General features: G+C 40.4%; 1 protein-coding gene and 1 non-coding gene across 2 annotated transcripts in view; both read left to right on the top strand.

The window, feature by feature from the left end:
• The window catches only part of rspo2 (R-spondin 2), a 122,111-nt gene that overhangs the window by 10,927 nt on the left and 87,145 nt on the right, over window positions 1-24,039 (top strand). The gene's annotated exons all lie outside the window — the stretch shown is intronic.
• Window positions 13,209-13,315, top strand: LOC122549623 (U6 spliceosomal RNA). The gene has a single exon (XR_006311620.1). It is a non-coding gene; the product is annotated as a U6 spliceosomal RNA (small nuclear RNA).

Genomic DNA, 24,039 nt, shown 5'->3' with positions numbered 1-24,039 from the left:
TGTTGAGTTCCAATGAATAAAGATAAAAGGATTCTGGGGAAAAGATCCCTGCTGTTTGACTATGGGGTCATTTTTGTATCCATCTGTGCTTTTTTTTTTTTCTGATCATTTGGCCGACCAGACCTCTGAGTGTCTGCTCCCTCAGTATGGCAGTTAACTAGGTTTGCCAGCCTTGTGTTCAAATGTATGAATTGGGACTTGAACCCACAATCAGCTAGTTCTAAGGGAAGCGAGTTCTAAGCTAACCTACAGATAAAGCTCAATGTGGAGGTACCTTCAATGTTCAGCAGCACCAGAACTGTCAGGTTGTAACAGCACTGTGTCTGGAGGCCTGTGGGGTTATGGCAAATGTCTGATTTTTAAGAAGATTGTGGATTACAGGAACCTCTGGAAAAGTTCTCTGGTTTTGGGAAGTCTTTGCAAAATGAGCCATGAATCCAGCCACTGATGTTGCCTGCCTTTTTGTAGTAAGGCCTTTTCCCTGCTAAGTTTCTTTTTAAACTTGCTACTGTATGAAGCAGCTTGGAACTGTTGGTTGTCAGAAAATTGGAATTTGGGCCACAATGTGAGATTTCAACAAGTCAGTAGAAGCTTGTTTTTGGAGGCAGATTTTATGGGCATGCTTTTTTTAATGAAGGAGGGAGTGAGAGACTTAGGAAGGATGATCCAAATCTAGATTACAATAACGGATGTATAGGGTGAAGTGTGAGAACATGGAGAGGGATGAGATTGTTGAGCAATTTGAACACAAGAACGAAAACTTTTTTACACTGGTATCTTGTGGGGCCTGACCGAGACATGGAGATGCGTGGTAGATCAGTATTACCTCTCCATACCCTGTCGTTTTGAAGTTAACTTCAATATTTTAAATAACATCATCAATAAATACTCAATGGCTGCAACTGACCCACAAGACACAACCTGGGTTCTAGCAGGTCTGTCTGTCAATGTCACGTTTTAGTTCTTTACCCTCCGTAACAATTTTGAGGCTATTGAATCTTTCCACTCTCTTTTCTTTAGAGAACTCTTCAATACTTTTTCTGTTTTCTTATGAAGAAATTCAATAGGTTTTGGCAGTATCTGTAGATCAAGAAACTCTGAATCTAATAAGTCCCCCTTCAGATCAGTTACGTAGAAAAGTCCTATAACTTTCTCTATGCCAAGACAGAGTCTCTCTCTCTCTCTCTCTCTCTCTCTCTCTCTCTCTCTCTGTATTATATTTTTTCTCGGACTGTATTCCTGCCTCATTAAAAGTTATGAATCTAACTTAAAACATGAATTAATAAATAACCTACTCTGATTTTTAGAAAATGCCCACATTTTCACTGACCAATTTCCATGTATTATGGGGGTGAGGGACATAATGGTTGCTTTAGGAAGGAAATAAAACTAGATTAATCCAGTCTCTTTTTTTTTAAAAGCCATTTCAAACATCTCCATGTATGAACATCAACCCAATACAGCACTGAATCTGCTTTTCTCTAACCCTTTAGGGACCACTCTGAGCTCAATCTGGAGATTGCACAATTGCATCATTTTCTGGCTTACATCTGCTATGAATTGAAGCAATACAGCAGGACACCTGCTGTGACCATCATTCTGCTATTCTGTTTGGTTGTCATACTTTTCCCCTGCTTTTTTTAGACACTGGAGGGTATCATGTTCTGGAGGAATCTCTTGGTAGTAGCTTGGACAATAACTTTGGTTTTGTTCGCGTGACAAATGATGTGAAAGTGTTCCGTCTCTCTAATACACCACTTGCTATAGTCTTCTCATCTGTACAGGGATTGTCCATTTTAGCTGTAAATGAGGGAGAGCAATGTCAATTGACATCTATCTTTTTAAACTTAATTTCAGCTGAATGTATTCTATGCTGTTTAAATTCTTTGTTGGTAGAAAGTCGTTCTTGCCTTGGCACCAGTACTAAATCATCTGCCTTGCTCCTTTCCCTGATCCTTTTGGACTTGGTTCCAGGCTCAAATGTTAGACTTACAAACATAAGCTACACTTTACAGTAATAAACATTGACCCTCTAGTGTATTCTTGGATAATTAGCATCATTGTTTCTGTATGAGAAAAGCCTCTAAACTGAGTTCGGTTAAGATTCAGATATTTGAAGTTATTTTGCAATTCCCTTTCCTCCTTCCTTTCCTAGCCAGAATTTTTATCTATCTTTCCCATCTCCCTGATTCAACTCCATCTCCTTTTTGTCCATGCTGCCTACATCCTCCTCTGACCCTATTCTCACTGATCCACTGAACACCCAATGTTTCTCAGTGCCAATGTTCAACAATCTGCTAACACACATTCGAATTGTCTCCATAAACTGCTCTCCTTTTCTCTCCCTGAAGATACATCTTTTAAAACCAACTATTTTTAGTAAGTTGTGTAAGAGTCTGAAGCTGAGGGAGGAAATGAAGACCAATGATAAGGTAGGCAGGAGGCTGTAGGAACACAGGGAGCCAGGCAGCATCAGGAGGTGAAGAGGTTGATGTTTGAGTTTAACATTTTAGTGGGAGGTGCAGATAAAGGGGGTGGTTGAGGCAAGGTGGTGAGGTGGGGATAGGTGAAGTCAGGCAGAGGGTACGACCTGCTTGTTCAATGGGAGGAATGGATCTGTCTACTTTGGATTCCAACATTTAAAAAAATATATTTGTCTGCAACCAATAATGAGATACAGGCACTGTATGTGTATAACCACTGTGGGCATAATAATCCTAATTTAGTTTTGTGACCCAGTAACAAATTGTGCTAACTGTTAGCACACCTACAGTAAAGTTTTTATCTAAATACCAATAGGGTAATTTTTTAAGCTAAGATGCTAAAGGACAAGATTTAAGTCCCACCTGCTTCCAGAGGTATTCAATGTCAAATGTGAACAGGTTAATTTAAAAAGTTCTGTTGGGTTGAAGGGGATGGGGGAAGAAACCATGCTCACTGGGCAGATTATAGATGGCGTTGGGCTATTTTTCTTTCAATTGAAGGGAGTTGCCTTTTGTAAATGGGAGTGGCTGCAGAATTTGCAATCTTGGTTATTGGCGATGTATTGTCTCTGCTTTCCTGGATAACTACAGCCCCAACAACACTCAAGAAGCTTAACACTTTCCAGGACAAAGCAGCCCACTTGGGTGGCACCACACCCAGCAACATCCACTTCCTCCCACCATGCAGTAGCAGCAGTGTGTACAATCCACAACGTGTGCTGCAGAAATTCATCAAGGATCCTCAGGCAGCACCTTCTAACCCACAATCACTTTCATCTAGAAGGGCAAGGGCAGCAGCTACATTGAAATGCCATTACATTCAAGTTTACCTCCAAGCCACTCACCATTCTGACTTGGAAATATATTGCCATTCCTTCACTGTCACTGAGTCAAAATTCCAGGAATTCTCTCTCTCATGACATTGGGGGTCAACCCACAGCAGGTAAACTGCTCACCACCAGCTTCTCAAGGGCATCTAGGGACTGGTAATAAATGCTAGTCATATGATTAAATACATCCTGTTACTTGAGATGAATGGATTTATTTTAGGCTGTGGAGGATACTGTGTAGGCTTGTCGTGAGGGACAGTGTTTTGCTTTTGTAGCTTGCCTTTCAGGGTCTGGCTATCTTGCATGACTAATACACTCCATGTGTGGATTGGGGGCTACATGCAGAAACAATACCATTTTTGCCTCAGTCTAGGTGTACTGGGAATGTCTTTTTGGAACCAGCCTATCTACCTTTTTTCCAACAGGCATTGGAATGCGGTGCTTTCTTTCAAAGGATATGGCCTTGGATATAGACTGGATCTGTGTTGACTTTCCTGGAGTCAATGGTGACAAGCAGCTTGCTTAAAGCACTTTTGTGGAGTTTACAATAGGTCCATTGGAAGGAGTTTCAGGATTCAACTCGACACTGAAAGAATGGGTTTGATGCCTGTCCCTGTGAACAGTGTCCAGGCAGCATTCAAAAGAGGTGTTCGTGTTCAGCTCATTGAGCTGGAGGGTTGGTTCTCAGGCATTTAGTCACCGTGCTAGGTAACATCAGTGAGCCTCTGAAGCGCTGGTGTCCTGTCCTGCTTTCTATTTGTCTTGGTCCATTAAGGAGGGTGATATCCGTTCCGGTTCTTTTTTCTCAGGGGCTTGGTACGTGGGGTCTGAAACCATGTGTTTATTGATGGAGTTCCAGTTTGAATGCCAGACCTCTAGGAATTCCCTTGTGTGTCACTATTTAGCCTATCCCAGCATGGATGAGTTATCCCAGATGAAGCGGTGTCCTTCTTTGCCTTTATGTAAGGATACTAGTGATAGTAGGTCTTGTCTTTGGGTGGCCAGTTGGTGTTATAGACAATAGGTGCAGGAGTAGGCTATTTGGCCCTTCAAGGCAGCACCACCATTCATTATGATCATGGCCTATCATCCTCAATCAGTATCCTGCTCCTGCCTTATCCCCATAACCCTTGATGCCACTATCCTTAAGAGCTCTATCCATCTTTCTTGAAAGTATCCACAGACTTTGGCCTCCACTTCCTTTTGGGGCAGAGCATTCCATATATTCACTACACTCTGTACCCCGGTGGCTAGTTTCCTGACTGTCTGTCTGATGTAGAGTTTGTTGCAGTCCTTGCAGTGCATTTTGTAAATGGCATTTGTTTTGCTGGTTGGTATAGGGTCCTTTTATAGGTTCATCTGTAGCTGTTTGTGTCTTGGTAGGTTTGTGGGCTACCATGATGCCAAGGTGTTGGAGATGACCCGGAACTGATATCACCCACCTTTAAACAGACCGACACAAATAGAGCAGGACAACACCAGCGCTTGCTTGAGGCTCACTGATGTTATCTAGTATGGTGACGAAACATTTGAGAACAAACCTTCCGGCTCAGCATGCAAACTTACAACCTGAACCTCAACCCGAGCTATGAATCTTCTCGTTGGGGAGCATCTTGTCTTGCCGTTCAGCAGTTTGGTTGAAAAGTTCTATGTTTTGCTCCCAACATCGAGAAGCTCTTCACTGCTGATCTCTCTCTTTTTCTGAATGTATTGTTCAAGGCCTGAGATGATTCTTCCCATGAAGCCTCATTTCTGCAATGTGAAAGTCATTGGCTTTGCTAATATTGCTGCTTTTGAAGGTGGTAGTGAGGGTGATACACATTTGCAAAAGGTGGCGTCCGTCGATAACAGGTGTACCCACTATGTTAACTTTCTGCGGGAATTTCTTTTTACTACAGCCATTTTGGTGAGCATTTGAGAATCAACCACTTTGTGGGTTTAGTCACATGTAGGTAAGTAAGGTGCACATTTTCTTACCTAAAGGATATTTGCTAACCAGATGGGGTTTAATCAGCTTTGAATTTAACTTCCATCCGTGATGGGACTTGAACTTGTCTCTGGAGCATTTAGTCCAGTCACATTTAACACTGGTACAATCACCACATTCTGCTATTCTACACTTTTAGGGCTAATATACATAGCTTTCTAACCTAAATGTTATTGTGCACATTATAATGCTATAGCCTCTTTCTTATGGAGAAAGATTCTAATTCCAACTTTTAACCTGTATCTTTTTTAATTGTGATGAAAGGTGTGTGATTTATTTACTTTGAGTCTATTTCAAACTGTGGGTGTTGGCCTGTTTTGCTAAGGTACTAAAACATTAATTTAGGTCAGTCTTTTTAGAGGTATGATTTCAAGCCAGTATATATGAGGGCAAATGATTGCAAGGAACTCCGGTCTTAGAAGTTTGTTTTTTATTGCAGCTCATGAGGAAAGAGAGAAAGTAGATAACTTTAATCACTTAAGGGAATTGAGTGTTAGTGGTGGCGGGGGGGGGGGGGGGGGGGGAGGAAAGGTGGAGGAATGTAGGATAATGGCTGATCTGATCATTACTTTTCCATGATCCCACTAAATGGCTTACCTCTGCTCCAACATCTTCATGGTCTTAAAGCATTTAGTCATTAGCTGTGGTAGAATCTCTGAGGATAAAGTTTATTTTTAATTTAGCACACTTTTCTTTTTAGGTGCAGTTTGAAGGAGACTTGATTGGGGTTCAAGTATAATCTCTCTTCTAGAAGGCTTTCATCATTTTCTTATCTTTAATCAAGCTGTTTGAAGAGATGTTATTACCCATCTCTGCAGCAGGTGGGACTTGAACTTGGGTCTCTGTTCAAGGGTAGACACGTTACCACTGTGCCACAAGAACTCCACAAAAATGCCCTGTCAAGTGGGGAATTGAGCCACTGTCTCCTGCATAACAGGTGTGGAAACTAACCACTATATGAGCAAGGGGCCTAAATAGTGAGCTTGGTTCATTTCGATCAGCAAGGGGCAACCATGTGTGTTACCTCGGTAATGAGGGAGCACCACAATGCTATTTAAGTTGGGGCTGCAAGCCAGTAAGTTGGGTCAGGATGGAATTTGAACCCATGGCTGTAGTGTTATTAGTACCGCACTCTAACCATCTGAGCTAAGTAAACAATGGCCTAATCTCTCCTAGGAAAAGGAGACTTGTTCAGAGCAGTGAAGGACGTAAGGTATCTCAGTGAAAGAGGTTTTAGCTTGTCAAAACCTCCAAACAGGGAGTGTTTTGTTAGACTTTCTCAGTTTAGAACAGTCCATACTATTCTAATCTCAGGACTGAATATTTCAGGCAACATTTCATGGCCCTCAGGATAGGAACTGAGAAAGAGCAGTTTTACCAACAGTTTGGGTCGGGAACCAAGTGTTTTTTTTTTTGAGCAACTGGGAAGTGACAGTTGTGGAAAAGATGGATTTTTGTTTTGTCATGTGTTTGAAATCTTTCAGATTTGTTTTCTGTTTAACTTGATATGTTTATATTTTGTGTAATAAGCGTCTACCTTTATTAAGAACACGATTTGGTTTTTGTGGCTCAGTGAAAGGCTTTTTTTAAAAAAAAAGGGAAAAGACCAATGATTTATCAAACTAGATTTCATTCGGGAACTGACTTTTTCCGATAGAAAAATTGGCTGGGATCATAAAATTATAAACTGGCTTGAGAGAAGCAAAAATAAATGACAGAAGTCTATTTTTAAAAATAAGAAGTTTGGTCTGTTATTACAATAGTGTATTTGGCTCTAATCTGAGAATTCTGCTCCAAGATCCAAAGTGGAATCCCAATTCCTGAGTCTGAACGTCCTTATCCTGGTTGACATTGCTGATTTAGATTAGATTCCCTACAGTGTGGAAACAGGTCCTTCAGCCCAACCAGTCCACACCGACCCTCCGAACAGTAACCCATCCAGACCCATTTCCCTCTGACTAATACACCTAACGATATGGGCAATTTAGCATGGCCAATTCACCTGACCTGCACATCTTTGGACTGTGGGAGGAAACTGGAGCACCCGGAGGAAACCCACGCAGACACAGGGAGAATGTGCAAACTCTCCACACAGAAGTCTCCCAAGGCTGGAATTGAACCTGGGACATGTTGTGAGGCAGCAGTACTAACAACTGAGCCACCGTGCTACCCCTAAGGTGCTAAAATGTTTTCAAGTATGTGGCAGGATTTTAAGTCTACTACAGTTCTCCTCACCTGAGCGACATTACATTTTTGAATACTTAAGATTTTGGTGGGTCAAATGGGTCAATCTGTAAGAATTTGAGATGGTGAGTCCACATGGAGAATCCATTGCATTACTTCTGCGAGGGCTGCCATCTCTTCTGACCAGTCTGCCTTTTAAAAAGTCTTGTTAGAGATTTTGTTTGGACCATGGTTTCCCTTAATGAAACTGAGTAGTATCTGAATTCTAATGTACGTATGTTATGTTCACCATGATCCTTTCAAAACAAATGACAACAAACACTCCTATTTATCTGTGCCTCTTGTGTTTTAAATAAGGAATTAAATTCCTAGGTATCCAGGCTGTAATTGTGACCGTTTTATTTCTTACATTGCAATAACTAGACTGACATCCTAGTGGAGTACTGCTGTTAAGGGGTACTATCTTTCAGATGAGACATTTAAATTGTGGTCCTGCCTATCCATTTTTGTATGTAAAGGATCCTGAGACAAGTATTTGAAGAATAATGGAGTTTTGGTTCTTAAATTTTTGTTTCTTTATTAATGTGATGCACCTCCTGAGATGAATTGGGCTAGAAAATGGGACCCACTGGAGTCATTACCACTACAGCACAAAGTCCTTTTTATTGGTCCCTTGGTCAGTTATCCAGCAATAAACTAAAATAGATGATCTGGTCATTATTCTAACTTTTTTTGTGGTAGCTTGCTGTGTGTAAATTTAAATCTGTATTTCTTGCATCATAAGTGACTAAATAGTTGTTAATTAGTTGTAAAGTGCTTTGGTGTGCCCTAAGATAAGAAAGATGATTTAGAAATGCAAATCTGGTCACTCTTCAGACCTTTCCACTTGATCAGAGAGTAGGAATGCTTTATTCAGGTGTGTCTCCCCTGACACTGCAAGAGGCTGGTCCAGCTTTGTTCGACCTCCTCCTCAGGGCTGAAATTTACTCCATTACACACATTGCAACTGGTGAAGTATATAGTTTTGATGGTTTGATATCTGTAGGGGAAAATAACCTGTGCACGATATGAATGTGTAAATCTAAAAATGAAGTTCTCGTGTGCACTTCAGCTGAGAATATTTAAGATTCATTTCATGCTTCAAGCAGACTGGGTTTGAATGCTCCTAACATTTATTCAATTGGTTTGTTTAATAGTGAATAACAAATGGAATTTCTCCAAGCTGGTCACAATGCAATAGCAGGCTGTCTAGTGTAATCTGAGTTTTATTTGAAATAATATTAGTCTGTGCTACTTAAACATTGAGGCTTAAGGACAAATAAGGAAAATATTTAAGGAGATCAACTGAATGTGTTTGAATATAAGCACTGTCACCTGAGCAGGATTAGTGCTTGTTGTTGCTTGACCTAAACCAGAGTCTCCACTTCGGATTTGTTCCTTTCTTTTTCAATCATCTATCAATTAGTCCTGTATTTTTCTCTGCCATTGTGAAGGGAACCGGTAATGGTGCTTGCTCTTCAATACACTACTGGCCTTTACTCTGCCTCCCAGTGTGCCTTGCTTGCTCTTGATGTAAAAGATTGTTTTGTTTTAAAATAATTTTCCCTTTTCAAGCATAATTTTATTTTTTCTATTGTATGGTTGGATTCTGATTTTTTTTTTTGGTCCTGAACGTGTAATGAATTTGGACGCAAATGTTGCGAATCAACATTTGATTGAATAAGCGCATTTATGTCTAGATTTCTAGTAAGTGTTACTGCAGTGATTTATAAGCTGCTAGGCTATCCCTACCCCAGACATATAAGTAGTGTCTATATTGTCATCTCTTTTGATTTCTATCATTGGCAGCATTAGCTTTTATATAAGACTCGTCATTCCATCTTTTGTAGGGGAGCATCCTAGACCAGTTTCTCACTTAGTGTAGGTGCAGAGGTTGGTTCGTTCTTGGAGACTGAGATTACAGGTTCCTAGTCAACTATGATACCTGTGCTATTCACCAGTCTGAATTTGAACATATATAAGCTCACAAAGGTACCCATGGGACTAAACAACATCTGCGTTTTAAGAAATGGTAGGAGTCTGTAGCACATCGTAAACTGAGCCCCATAACTCTTTAGAGTCATACCAAATTAAGTAACACGCATACTTACCTGAATTTCAGACCAAGGTTGATAGAAAGCAAGGGCCGAGTTTCTGAACTAAGCAGGAGTTGCTATCTATTATAAATACACTGGACATCAGCTACAAGTGAACTAGAATAAATATTTGAGCAAAATTTTTGTCTGAGTCCTCTTTTCCATAGAGACGCAGAACAGAATTATTGGCAGATGTAGGGAAAACTGCCAAGTTAGTGGTTTTCTTTGCAGATTCTCATATTGAGATGATCACTTCACTTCAGCTAGTCAAGCTGTTTGTATTCAGTTTTCCTTTTTCTGAAAACTTCCACTGGTTTATTAGTACACAATAACTGACTCTCGGAAAGAAAATGTCTCTGATTTATCACTTCAGAAGTGACAGGTCACAGAAACTGTTCCAGGAAAAGGAACTGGTTTTACTCCAGTTAAAACTGAGTTTATTTTTACTGCAGAGAATGGACAGCTTCTGTTGGGGAGGACAACAGTGTACACTTTATTTTTGTCTGCAATTTGTTCCCAGTTCTAGCTTGCTAGTTATCTAAGAACCAATTCACTTCTTTCATAAACAACTCCTTTGATCATCACACTGCAGGAAGCCAAAGCCACAAAACAAGTTCACTGTTTTGTTTCCCTCGCTGTGAAATTATGCATGAAAAATCAATTTTTTTACAAGTTGCAGGCCTCCAGTTTTTTTTCTTTTAAAAGACAATAAAAACAAAGCCAGTTCTTAGACCTTACCCAAAGCTGAACGCTGCCCACAATAATAGAGATTGCCATGCACAATGGTTGGCACACTTGGGCCAAGGGCAATAAGTATAAATACAGGATCTCCACTGGAAAAGGACAGTCATTCAAGGAGCTCAGACCAGCAGCATGCAATGTATAGTCCACATAACTGAGGGAGTTGTACATGGGAACATGGTCCCACTTGAGAGAAACTGTCCATCATTGCATGATTGGGTTCATCCCACTGAAGGAGGTAATAATTGAAGAGGTAAAAAGAAAGTGAGGACTGCAGATGCTGGAGATCAGAGCTGAAAATGTGTTGCTGGAAAAGCGCAGCAGGTCCAGCAGTATCCAAGGAGCAGGAGAAGGGCTTATGCCCAAAACATCGATTCTCCTGCTCCTTGGATGCTGCCTGACCTGCGCTTTTCCAGCAACACCTTTTCAGCAATAATTGAAGAGGTGTCTAGGTCAATAGTTCTCAAGCCTATGACCTGTGAATCTTCCAATTCTGAATAAAATGAAAATTATAGAATCTTGGATGGAAGGAATGGGGATAGATGAGAGAGTTGGGTAGTCGTGACTGTGTGACTGTTGGCACAAGCTTCTGCACAACTATCATGATATGTAAGGTAAAGGTTCTCGAAGGTTAATGCTGATTTCTGCAACAGCTCCATCAAACATGGATTTCTCTAATTGCGCAGCTCGTCCTCTCCACTCTCTCACACAGTCTCATTTCTGTATTGCAATGGAGTACTAGAAAAGCAGAAAATAGGAGTAGCAGTAAATCATCTGGCCACTCTGAGGCTACCCTGCCACTCCGTATTATCATGGCTGATCATCCAATTCAGTGCCCTGTTCCTGGTTTCTCCCTGTTCCCTTAATCCCTTTTTAGTTCTGAGAACTATCACTAACTAGTCAAACCAGATTGTGAAGTGGAACTTGAATTATGATCTTGGACTCAAGTGTGTACTATTCAGTGAGTCATAATTGACCTTTATCTTAGCTGATTAAACTTCATCCACTGGAGTTTAAATTTACAATCAGTGTTGTTGACAATTGCATGGGTCTTGGTTGAAGTACTAAATGCACTTGACAACAGAAGTTGACCTGAAATGTATGTGGTCAGTTTTGGCAGGTATTGCCCAGTTGCCACCCTAGTCATCAAAATGTAATTTGGGTAAGGTCACTTTTAAAATTGGCTCCACTTTTTTTTGTTTGAACTCAAAGTTGAGAAGGTTAAGCAGTGATCTGAGCAAGTCATTAACAATGTTAGTTGGATTTATTTCAAGAAATGTTTTGGGTTAAATCCTCAACTGAAAGGGCATAATTGTAATTGCAGTTGGGTGAATTTGGGCTGCAGTCAGGAACGTTTTCTCATAAATAGTAATGAAAATAGAGAATTCTTTCTTGGAAAAATCAGAGCAAGCTATAACTTCAAAGACTGAAGTCAACAAATATACCCCATCAATATTTGAATATGGAATGAAACAGGAAGATTTAAGTTGAACAGTTTAGCCATGACTTCTAGAAGTTCTCCAGAAGTTGCTAAGAGGTTTGCCTTTATATAAAACTCAGTACCACTTCAAAATGCCCCAATAATAACTTAATTCTTCTGACATGATGATTATATGAACCAGCTACTGCATTTCCAATATTATGTATAGATGGCCCTCTCTACAGCAATGTGATCATGACAGTAACTTGCTTGTGATATTTGTAGGCTGAGTGATAAAGATTGATCAGGACCCCAGGGAGAATATCCCTGCACTACTTTGAACTAGCACTGTGGGATCTTCTCACTACACCACCCAGGGTAGATGAGGCTTCAGTTTAACATTTAATCTGAAATATAGCATCTCCAACTGATATGGCAACCCTCCCCTCCGTAGTTGCAATTGTGTCCACCCAGATTTCTGTGCATCAGGCTCTGGAGAGGAACTTTGAACCACAATCTCCTGACCCTGAAAGGTATGCCCATCAAACCAGGGCTGACACAAAATCAAACTGCTGAGTTTCTCCAGCGGTCACTGTGCTTATGTGTTTCAGACAGGAGCCTGGAAGAACACAGCAAGCCAGGCAGCATCAGGTGGTGTGTTCTTCTAGCCTCCTGCCTGTTCAATTTGGATTCCAGCATCTGCTGTTTCTCCTTTTTTTTTTTATTTTTGACTCTAACGTTCTGTGTTTCAGAGCAGGCATACATTTTTTGTTTTGATAATGTTTAAAAATTCCTCAGTATGTATTTTGGTTTATTCAGTTGAAGATACATTCATGACTCTGAAAGAATGTGTTAATGTATAAAATTCTAAAGATTGATTTATTGCTCTGCACAGTTGCTCTTTAAAATGGCCTAGATGCCGTTAAGAATGTTTTTGCCCTGAAAGGGAATTAGTACAGAGATATATCTATATATGTATCTCTCAAAGTATGAGGTTGTCTTAACAAGAATATTATCAGAATTTTTTGATTAACTGTCTCTACTTCAACTTCCCAAAAATCCAATATGCAATGACATTTTAGCTTTGAAAAAGGTTTGGATTAAGACAAAGTAATTGAAATAAAGATCTATTTCAACTTGTTCCAAGAACAGTTGGAATACAGCTGGAAGCCAACATGATTTTTGCACTGTTGATTTAAAGTTTATGGACTGTCTAACTTTGATTTTGGCAGTGTGATGCTGAGCTCCAGGTTTGAGCACTGTGTTGTGTGCTCACTTCACTTTAGTGAACAGTAATGACACTAAAACTGGATGATGGGTGACCTCCACAAGGGGATTTTATTTCAAGTGCTCAGTCTAATTTAAAATCTTCATCTGGTGTTAGTTTGAGTTTGTGATAATGTTTGTGGGGTACATGAGGATGCACTAGTCCTCGCTTCGGCAGCACATATGCTAAAATTGGAACGATACAGAGAAGGTTAGTATGTGCCCTGCACAAGAATGACATGCAAATTTGTGAAGCGTTCCATATTTTTCATTTAAAAGGCATTTGGATGGGACTATGAAGAGGAACGTTTTGGAGGGAAATGGGCCAGGTGCTGGCAGGTGGGACTAGATTGGGTTGGGATATGTGGTTGGCATGGACAGGTTGGACCAAAGGGTCTGTTTCCATGCTATACTGTCTATGATGCTGCAGATGCATTGAGCAAAAGGTGCAGTTTGAATGAGGATGGACTGTTTAAACATTTGCCTGAGTTTAGCTGCTTTCTACTGCATTTTAAAACTGATTTATCTGCTATTTACCTGACCATCTGAATAATTTCAGATCAGCTCTTCTCACCCTTGTGGAAAATTAGAAATGTTAATTGTGTATTCTACAACTTCAAATGGAGTTTTACAGTCATAGAAACTGCAGTCTCTTGGTAGTCTTTCTGATTTTTAAATAGGCTTTTTAAAAATTGAAGTTATTAACCAGCTCTATTTTATTGATCAAAAGCTAATGCTCTGGACTACCAGCTACCAATCCCACCACAGCAATATGTGGAATTTAATTCAATTGATTTAAAGCACTGGAATTGAATGCTTTTCTCTTGGTTTTTTTTAATCAATTGTTGTAGAACTCATCTGGCTCACTGATCACAACTCTTTTTTTTTTTAAAGCAAGGAAATCTACCATCGTTACCTGTTCTGGCCCATGTGGGACTCCAGACTCTCCTCAATATAATGAATTTTTTCAATTGCCCTCTGCACTAGCCTTGTGAGCCCATCAATTGTGCCAACCTGATAGCAGTTTTGTTGTACCTGGACCAGAGGAACTGCAGGGGTTCAGGAAGGTGGTTAATCACCTTTTTTTTAGTGGTAATTCGAATTCGCAAAAAATGCTGGCTTTGCCAATGACCGCCATATCCTGTGCACCTTTCTTTTAAAATCAGGGGTTGATTATTTCAGGAACATTAAATTTATACATGTATGAAACTGACAGGCTCAAAATTGACCAAAGTATCATTCACACTATCTCCGTACTAGCATCTGTAACATCCTGGCAAACATCCCTCTATCTCTCCTGTTGTCCTTTTTTTTTTTTGAGTTGAAGTTTTGGGGAACTTCTCTGCACGCCAAAGGCAGTGCAAATGAATTCCAGGTGTCCATAAAAGCAGATCTACAAATGTGAGTTCAGAGCAGGAGTAGGCCACTGGGGGCCACTTAGCCTCCTCTTCCATTCAATAGGATCATGTCTGATCTGATTATGGACTCCATTTTTTAAATCTTCCTGTACCTGGGCCTACAACTCCTTTTCTCTTAGTCGAGACTCTATTCAGTCCTGCCTTCAAAACATTCACTGAACAAACCTCTAATGCTCAATGGGAAGAGAATTTGAGTTATTACCTTCTGAAAGAATTTCTCCTTATATTTTAAACCGTGACTCCTCCATTCTATATTCTCCCACATAAGGAAAAAGAGTTATCACCTCTACCTTATCAAGTCCCTTCTATTGTGTTTCAATCAAGTTGCCTCCTAGGATTCTAAATTCCAATGGATACAGGCTCAAATTCTCTGGGGTCTCTTTCAGATAAAGGTATCTTTTTTTCCTCCAAAGAGGGTCTGCTTAACTAATGTTGACTACTCCCTCACTGTGGCTCCCTCACTTGCTGATGCCCATTACACACAATACAGCCCTCAGTATGGATCCCTATAATATTCTACTTGTCACCATCTGCCAACCCACAACACTATTTGACATGGAAACAGAAATAGGCTATTCGCCCTCTTTTTGATTTTGCACTACTGCTTGGTGAGATCATGGGTCATCCAGTAATCCTCAACTCTTTTCTTTTATAGTCTTTTGTCAATAACCCTTGATTTCCTAATGGATTGGAAAAATCTGTCTGCCTCAGCATTGAGTATATTTAATGACCCAGCCTCGACAGGCCTCTGTGGTGAAGAATTCCACAGCTCCACTACCCTCAAAAGAAGAAAATTTTCCTCTACCTTTTGCTTTTAAATCTGCAACCCCTTGCTTTGACATTCTCCTCTGGTCCTAGTCTCTCACAAGGGTTAACAACTTTTCTACACTTAACGCTGTTAGGTTTCCAAGAAATCTGTGTTTCAATTAACCTACCTCTTATTCTTAAAAGGTACAGAGTCAACCTCTCGTCATAAGACAGTCCCTCCATGCCTGGTACCAGCCTAGTGAACCTTCTCTGGATAGCCTTCTACATTACTAAAGTACTCCAGCTGGGTCTTGTGTAGTTTTAGCAAAACTTCCCTTTTGAAATAAAAGCCAACATGCCATTTGCCTTCCCTATTACTTGCTGAACTTGGGTGCTGCCTTTTTGTGATTCTTATAGAAGGATCCCCAAATCCTTTAGTGTTGCAGCTTTGAATTGAATTTTAGGTTTGTTTAGATTCCCTACGGTATGGAAACAACAGGCCCTTTGGCCCAACAAGTCCACACTGACCCTCCGAAGAGTAACACCCTGACCCATTCCCCTTCCCTATGTTTACCCTTGACTAATGCATCTAATACTATGGGCAATTTAGCATGGCCAATTCACCTGACTTTCAAAGCTCTGGATTGTGGGAGGAAACCAGAGCACCTGGAGGAAACCCACACAGACACAAGGAGAATTGAATTTATTGTCACGTGTACTGAGGCACAGTGAAAAGCTTTGTCTTGCGAGGAATACAGGCAGATCAGAGTTAAGTAGCATAACTAAGTAAATTATAGGTAAACAGCGGCAAAAACAAAAATCGGTTAGCAGAAACTGTTTTGGAACCTGCTGGTACGTGTTCAGGCTTCTCTACCTTCTCCAATGGTAGAGGTTGTAGAAGAACGTTGTCAGGGTAGGATGGAACTTTGAGAATGTTGATGGCCTTTCCTGAACAGCAGGTTTGGTAGATGGATTCTATAGTTGGGAGGTTGGCCTTTGTGATTGTCTGTCTGGGCCGAATTCGACACTCTGTAACCATCTCTGATCTTGAATGGTACAGCTGTCATACCAGGTAGTGATACATCTAGACATCATGTTCTTGATAGCGCACCTATAAAAGTTGGCAAGGGTATTTGCCATCGTGCCAAATTTCCTCAGCTGCCTGAGGAAGAAGTGACATTGGGCCTTTGTAACCAGTGTGTCCACATGAAGAGTCCAAGAAAGCTTGTTGTGGATGACCACTACCAGGAGCTTGACCCTCTCCACTCGTTCCACCTCTTTGCTGTCCTTGTATAAGGAGACATGAGTAACATCCCACTGCATTTCTCCTGCAATATCCTGCAGCATTTCTCCATTTAAGTAGTATTCACTCCTTCTATTCTTCCTGCCAATGTCCATAACCTCATTCCCCACATTAGACTCCATTTGCCAAGTTTTTCACTGGACCTGTCTGTGTTCCTCTATATTTGTTATCCTTGCTCCATATTTCTAACACTTTTTTTTTTAAAAAGTAATTCCCCACAAACATGGTGATAGTGCACTCCTTCTTCCCAAGTCAGGGATATGTTACAAAATCCAGCCCCAGCTAGGATTTTTGTGGTACTTTTTTACTGGTTATATGGTACCATCCAGAATGTCTCCCTCTACATGTTATTACAACTCTCTGGCTAGTTGATAAGTGGCAGTTATCTATCCATGCTAATAGCCATCTCCAATGCAATGGGCTCTTATTGACTGTGGTACTTTATCAAATGCCTTCTGAAAATTCAAATATGATACATCCACTGCTCCTTTTTTATCAATCCCATTTGCTACCACTTCAAAGAATTCTAATAATCTTGTCAGGTTTATCTTTGTCTTTGTCTTTTTTTTTTAACCCTTCACAGAACTATGCTGACTTGACTTGATCATCTGCATTTTCAAATGTTTTGCTATTACATCTTTATATAATAGACTCTAGCATTTTCCTCAATGAAACACAGTAAGCTAACTAACCTTTTCTCCCCTCTTTTTCCTCCTCCAATTTTTGGATAAAGGTGTTACATCAGCAATTTTCCCATTGGCTTGTGCCTTTTACTGAATCCAAGGATTATTAGAAGACTACGAGTACATGCATTATCTCTAATTATACTTTAATATCCTGGGATACAACTGATCAGGTTGGGAACTTATCAGCCTTCACGCCTATTTAGCTTCCCAACATTTTCTGTTATTATTTAGAACGTTGAACATTACAGCGCAGTACAGGCCCTTCGGCCCTTGATGTTCCACCGACCTGTGGAACCAATCTGAAGCCCATCTAACCTACACTATTCCATTCTCGTCCAAATGCCTATCCAAGGAGTATTTAAATGTCCTTTAAAGCTGGTGAGCGTACTAGTGTTGCAGGCAGTCTGTTCCACACCTCCTCCTGCTCTGAGTAAAGAACCTACCTCTGACATCTGTCCTATATCTATCACCCCTCAATTTAAAGCGATGTCCCCTCATGCTAGCCATTGCCACCTGAGGAAAAAGACTCACTGTCCAATCTATCTAACTCTGATTATTTTGTGTCTCAATTAAGTCACCTCTCGACGACTCTCTAATGAAAACAGCCTCCAGTCCATCAGCCTTTCCTCATAAGATGTTTCCTCCATACCAGACAACATCCTAGTAAATCTCCTCTGAACCCTTTTCCAAAGCTTCCACATCCTTCCTATAATGTGGTGACCAGGACAGTACCCAATATTCCAAGTGTGGCTGCACCAGAAGTTTGTGCAGCTGCAGGATGATCTCGTGGGTTCTGAAACTTAATCACACTACAATAAAAGCTAACACACCATATGTCACGTTAACAACCTATCAACCTTGGGAACTTTTCAAGGATCTGTATACCTGGACACAGATCTCTCTGCTCATTTGCACTACCAAGAATCTTACCATTAGTCCAGTACTCTGCATTCCTGCTGCTCCTTCCAAAGTGAATCACCTCACACTTTTCCACATTAAACTCCATTTGCCACCTCTCAACCTAGCTCAGCAGCTTATTTATGTCTCTCTGTAACCTGCAACATCCTTCGTGACTATCCACAACTCTACCGACCTTAGTGTCATGCGCAAACTTACTAACCCATCCTTCTATGCCCTCATCCAGGTCATTTATAAAAATGATAAACAGTGCACCCAAAAAGATCCTTGCAGTACCCCATTAATAACTGAACTCTAGGATGAATATTTCCCATCAACCACCACCCTCTGGCTTTCAGCTAGCCAATTTCTGATCCAAACTGTTAAATTCCCCTCAGTCCTATGCCTCCACATTTTGTACAATAGCCTACCATGAGGAACCTTATCAAATGCCTTACTGAAATCCATATACACCACATTAACTGCTTTATCCTCATCTACCTGTTTGGTCACCTTCTCAAAGAACTCTAAGGTTTGTGAGGCATGACTTGCCCTTCTCAAAACAGTGTTGACTATCCCTAATCAACCTAATCCTCTCTGGATGATTATAAATCCTATCTCTTATAACCCTTTGAAACACTTTGCTCACAACTGAAGTAAGGCTCACAGGTCTATAATCACCAGGGTTGTCTCTGCTCCCCATCAACAAAGGAACAACATTTGCTATCCTCCAGTCTTCTGGCATTATTCCTGTAGACAATGATGACATGAAGCTCTAAGTCAAAGGCTCGGCAATCTCCTCCATGGCTTCCCAGAGAATCATAGGACCAATCCCATCCGGCCCAGGGGACTTGTTTATTTTCACCCTTTCCAGAACTGCTACCATTTCCTCCTTGTGAACCTCAATCTCACCTCGTCTAGTAACCTGTATCTCCGTATTCTTCTCAACCTTTGTCTTTTTTTTAATGTGAATACTGATGAAAAGTATTCATTTAGTGCTTCCCCTGTCGTCTCTGACTCCACTCACACTTCCCACTACTATGTTTGATTGGCCTTAATCTTACTCTAGTCATTCTTTTATTCCTGATATAGGTATAGAAAGCCTTAGGGTCTTCCTTGATCCTATCTGCCAATGACTGCTCTGGCTCTTCCATCTTAGCCCCCTCATTTGGTACTTTTAATGCTATTAGTGATCACTTTTCTATCATGAATAATGGCACAAAATATTCATTCTACCCCTTTGCCATTTCCTGGTTCTTCATGTTACCTCCCCAGGTTCATTCTCTCGGTGACCTATGTTCACTTTGGTCCCTGTTTCTTCAATATTTAAAGAAGCCGCTACCATTTGTTTTGATATTACTTGCTAGCTTTATCCACCTGTGTAATTTGTCCCTGTCTTCTATTAGTCGTCTTTTGATTTTTAAAACTTTTCTAGTCCTCTGTGTTATTACTAATCTTTTCCACAATTGTATGTCTGTTTTATTTTCATTTGATACTTTCCCGTTGACTGGGCAGCATCTGCAAGGGAAAGAAACAAGGGTTCATGTTTCAGGTTGATTGTCTTTTTCATGAGAGCTTTGTTCTGAGCTTAATTAACAGGGCAACAAACCAGTTAATGTGATCCTATCTAAGCTAAATATTCCATCCTATTTAATGGTATGCTACTTAGCTTGATTACTCAGTTAAATTCCCTGTACTCTACTCTCTCTTGTGGCATGACCATTTTCATTGTTTCATGGCTGTAGCTGCCTAGGCTGCAAGCTCTGGAATTCACTCCATCTTTCCTTTCTAGTAACCAATCTTCTTGAGCACTTCTTGCAAGTACACAGCTTGTGTCTGGTCTTGAGCATTTTTCTTTTTTCCCCCCATACTCCAGCTATCCACATTTCTGCCTTACTTTTGTTTCTCTTTTTAAAATGAATCTTGAAGCTTGAGTTCTGAGCTAATATTGCCTTTTTGTGTGGCCTGGTGTTGCATTTTTTTTTGTAATGGCTGGGTGAAATGCCTTGGGATATCTTATTCTGATTTAAACGTGCGACAGAAGTAGAAGTGATATGTTGGCAATTGTTTTGGAGTATGGGGGAAAAGAAAATGCTGATGATCAGACATAACCGTGTACTGGCAAGGAGAAATGCTCAAGAAGATTGGTTACTAGAAAGGAAAGATGGGAATTTGGATTTCTATGGTGTCATTTGCATTCTTGTATTAAAAATTGTTTCCTAGCTGTGAATGAACTTTGTGTAACTATTGCTGTAATGAAGGAAATGCAGCAACCAAAATTAAATGAAGCAAGATCCCACAAACAGTATTACAACAATGACTAGAGTTTATTTTCATGATAGTGGGATAAATGTTGGCCATGACTCTTAATATTTCCAATTCCTAAATACTGCCACAGGATGCTTTGCATCTACCTCTTAAGGGCAGACAACACTTCCCATTTAGAAGGTTGTGAACAACCTTCTGGAGAACATATGAGCAATGTTGATTTTTCCTTGTCCTCCTCCTCCCAGAAGATAGCTCATTAGTGAATGCCTTCCAGAGGAAGCAACAGAACTGGTTCAAAATTGAAGACCAAGGGTGAAGGTGGAGGGTTACCCTTCAGACTGGAGACCAGTGGTGTGCCACAATGATCAGTGCTGGGTCCACTGCCTTTTGTCATTTATATAACTGATTTGGATATGAACATAGAAGGTATAGTAAATAAGCTTGCAGATGACACAAAAATCGGTGGTCTAGAAGACTGTGAAGGTTACCTCTGAATACAACGGGATCTTGAACATTTGGGCCAGTGGCAAGAGAAATGGCAGATGGAGATTAATTTAGATAAATGCGAGGTACTGCATTTTGGGAAAGCAAATCTTAGCAGGATGTATACACTTAATGGTAAGCTCATGGGAGTGTTGCTGAACAAAGAGACCTTGGAGCGCAGGTTCATCACTCCTTGAAAGTGGAGTCACCAGTAGATAGGATAGTGAAGAAGGCGTTTGGTATGCTTTCCTTTATTGGTCACAGTATTGAGTATAGGAGTTGGAGGTCATGTAGCAGCTGTACAGGACATTGGTTAGGCCACTTTTTTTGTGAAACATGAAAGGGTTCAGAAAAGATTTACAAGGATGTTGCCAGGATTGGTGGGTTTGAGCTACAGGGAGAGGCTGGGGCTGTTTTCCCAGCATCTGAGGCTGAGGGGTGACCTCCGAGTTTTACAAAAACAAGAGGGGCATGGATAGGATAAATAGACACGGTCTTTTCCCTGAGAGTCCAGAATTAGAGGGTGTACATTTAAGGAAGGGGAAAGATTAAAAAGGACCTGGGGGCAACTTTTTCACACACACAGGGTGGTGTATGTGTGGAATGAGCTGTCAGAGGAAGTAGTTGGAGGCTGGTACAATCCCAACATTTTAAAAGTCATCTGAATGGGTATATGAATAGGAAGGTGAAGGGCTTTTGCCCGAAGGTGAAGCCCTGATGAAGGGCTTTTGCCCGAAACGTCGATTTTGCCTGTCCTCGGATGCTGCCTGAATTGCTGTGCTCTTCCAGCACCACTAATCCAGAATATGAATAGGAAGGGTTTAGATGGATTGGGGCAAGTGTTGACAAATGGGACAAGATGAATTTAGGATATCTGGTCAACATGGAAGAGTTGGACTGACTGATCTGTTTCCATACATCTCTATGACTGCATGACTCTAGTTGATTGGTGTTGCTCTAAAGCAAGTGAACTTGCAAAAGATATTAGAGAGATGTCAACTAAAGTGGGAGGAAAAGAAACGCTGTTTGAAAATCTGAGCTTCTGAGGGAGGTACTCCATGCAACTGAATGGAAATACATATTTTTGAAAATGTACTGCTGTTCAGGATGAAGGCTGCTGCCACTATCCTGTCCAAAGTATAGGACCAGCTTGGTCTAGTATGGTCGAGGAAAAAACACTAGTCTATCTAGCAGTGACTGGAAGATGTTTTTTGCCTATTAGCAGCAAGTTACAGGTTTCCTTGAAATTGAGAGACTTGCAGAAAATTTGAGGACACTCATTGGGTAGCAAGAGAGGAAAACCCAACCAATCTATATAACATTATGGCGAGTGGTACTTTGTGGCACTGCATTGTATTGACATTTGCAAATCCATGTGTAACAGGTAAGGTATTGAGAAAACTGCAAACTATCTGCCTTTGGGAAGAACTACTATTGATGATGAGGCTATGCCTGGAATAATGTGTACAGTTTTTTGTTTTCCTTTCATAAGGAAGGAGTGCAATAACCAGTTTCACCAATAAAGAGAATGTCTTACAAGGAGTGAATGAACAGACTAGGCCTGTGTGCCCTGAGGTTAACAATGAGAGGCATTGGGGCAAGTGGTTTCCATTGCAGATGTTATATAAAACAACATTCAAGCTCAATCAAATAGGGATTTATCTCCTTACACACAAACACCAATTGCACCAATTTCCTAATTTAACTGCAGCACGTAAAGTCACTTCTGTTGTAAAACATGTGCACGTATGTTTTATTTTCAACCAATGTTGTTTGATCCAAATGGATAAAATTTGTGAAAAATCTTGTGTGCGTGCTCTTATTTAGATACTGTTTCTAGGACTAATCGGTGTGTAAGATCAAATGTACAACTTATCGTTTTCAGTAAGTTAGGAGCTGCCATGTCGAGTCCTAATTTTAACTGGGCTATGTTGTCATTGCTAAAGTCTGATTTATTTCTTAAATATTTGAAAACTTGTATGTTCCAATATTTAAGTTCTTGCTATGTTGGGAATTGCATAATTGATCAATAATTGCTTTATATGGTATCCATGACAACTGGCTTGCTTCCCCTCATGATTTGATTTTTGAAAAACATTTTATTTACTAAGTCTGCTCCTGGATATGACCTCTTACCTTTTTTTAAGGTGTCATTAAATGTTCATTTTTACTTCAATCCAGACTGATGTAATGGGCAGTTCTCCAATATGTCTGTTGCTACCATTGGCACTTGTGGGAGTCTTACTTTCAAACTGGGGAATGCTGTTTTTTAAAAAAAAAACAAGAAGCGAGCCACTTGTCCCTTTGAGCCTGTTCTGTTCTTCAGCTGGGCCATGGCTGACTTTATATTTAACTTAAGTTTTCACTTTCTTCTCGTAGTCCCCAAGTTCCTTTTTTAATATCCAAAAATCTATTGACTTCCGCCTTCAATAGATTCAATTAGAGCATTCATTTAATTCTGAGTTACAAAGTTCCAAAGATCCACAACTCTCTAGATGAAGAAATATATCTTCTCTTCTCTTGACCCCTTTTTTTATTTTTGATTCTCTTCAATTTTTTTGAACCTTGACCCTGATCAAGCCCCTTAAGAATTTTATATCTTTCATTGAAATCCTTTTTTTTTTATTTAAACTCCAGGGAACAGAGACCTTGTATACATTACCTCCCTTCATTGTGTAATTCCTTCAATTGTTTGGCTATCTCCAGGCTTAGTGCAGATTTGGTTTCTTTCAATCCCAAAATGATGTTGTGAATGAGGGTAGCTACCTTTTTTTTTTTCTCTGATCTAACTTGACAAGTCTTGAGTTAACAATCCCCAAAGCAGCCCCAGTACAAATGGATCAGATCTAAGCTCTATAGTCCAATTGTTGTGAACGGTGACAGACAATTAAACAAATCACTGGAGGAGGAAGCCCCACAAGTATACCCAACCTCCATGATGGAAGAGTCCAGCACATCAGTGCAAAAGATAAGGCTGTCATTTGCAGCAATCTTTAGCCAGAAGTGCCGAGTGGATGATCTATCTTTGCCTCTTCCGGTGGTATGCAGCATTACAGATACCATTCTTCAGCCACAAAATCAGAAAATGCTGCAAAGTCTCAGCAGCTCTGGCAGCATCTGTGGAGAGAAATCAGTTAATGTTTTGGGTTCAATGACCCTTTCGTAGAGGGAAATTTTGATTTCTCTCCACC

This window comes from Chiloscyllium plagiosum, unplaced genomic scaffold, assembly GCF_037043375.1.
Source record: "Chiloscyllium plagiosum isolate Xiang-an unplaced genomic scaffold, Cpla_swu_hap1 HiC_scaffold_4, whole genome shotgun sequence".
In the NCBI taxonomy this organism is placed as follows: Eukaryota; Metazoa; Chordata; class Chondrichthyes; order Orectolobiformes; family Hemiscylliidae; genus Chiloscyllium; species Chiloscyllium plagiosum.
The sequence above is the reverse complement of the archived record's forward strand: the minus strand, read 5'-3'. Positions and strand labels throughout refer to the sequence as shown.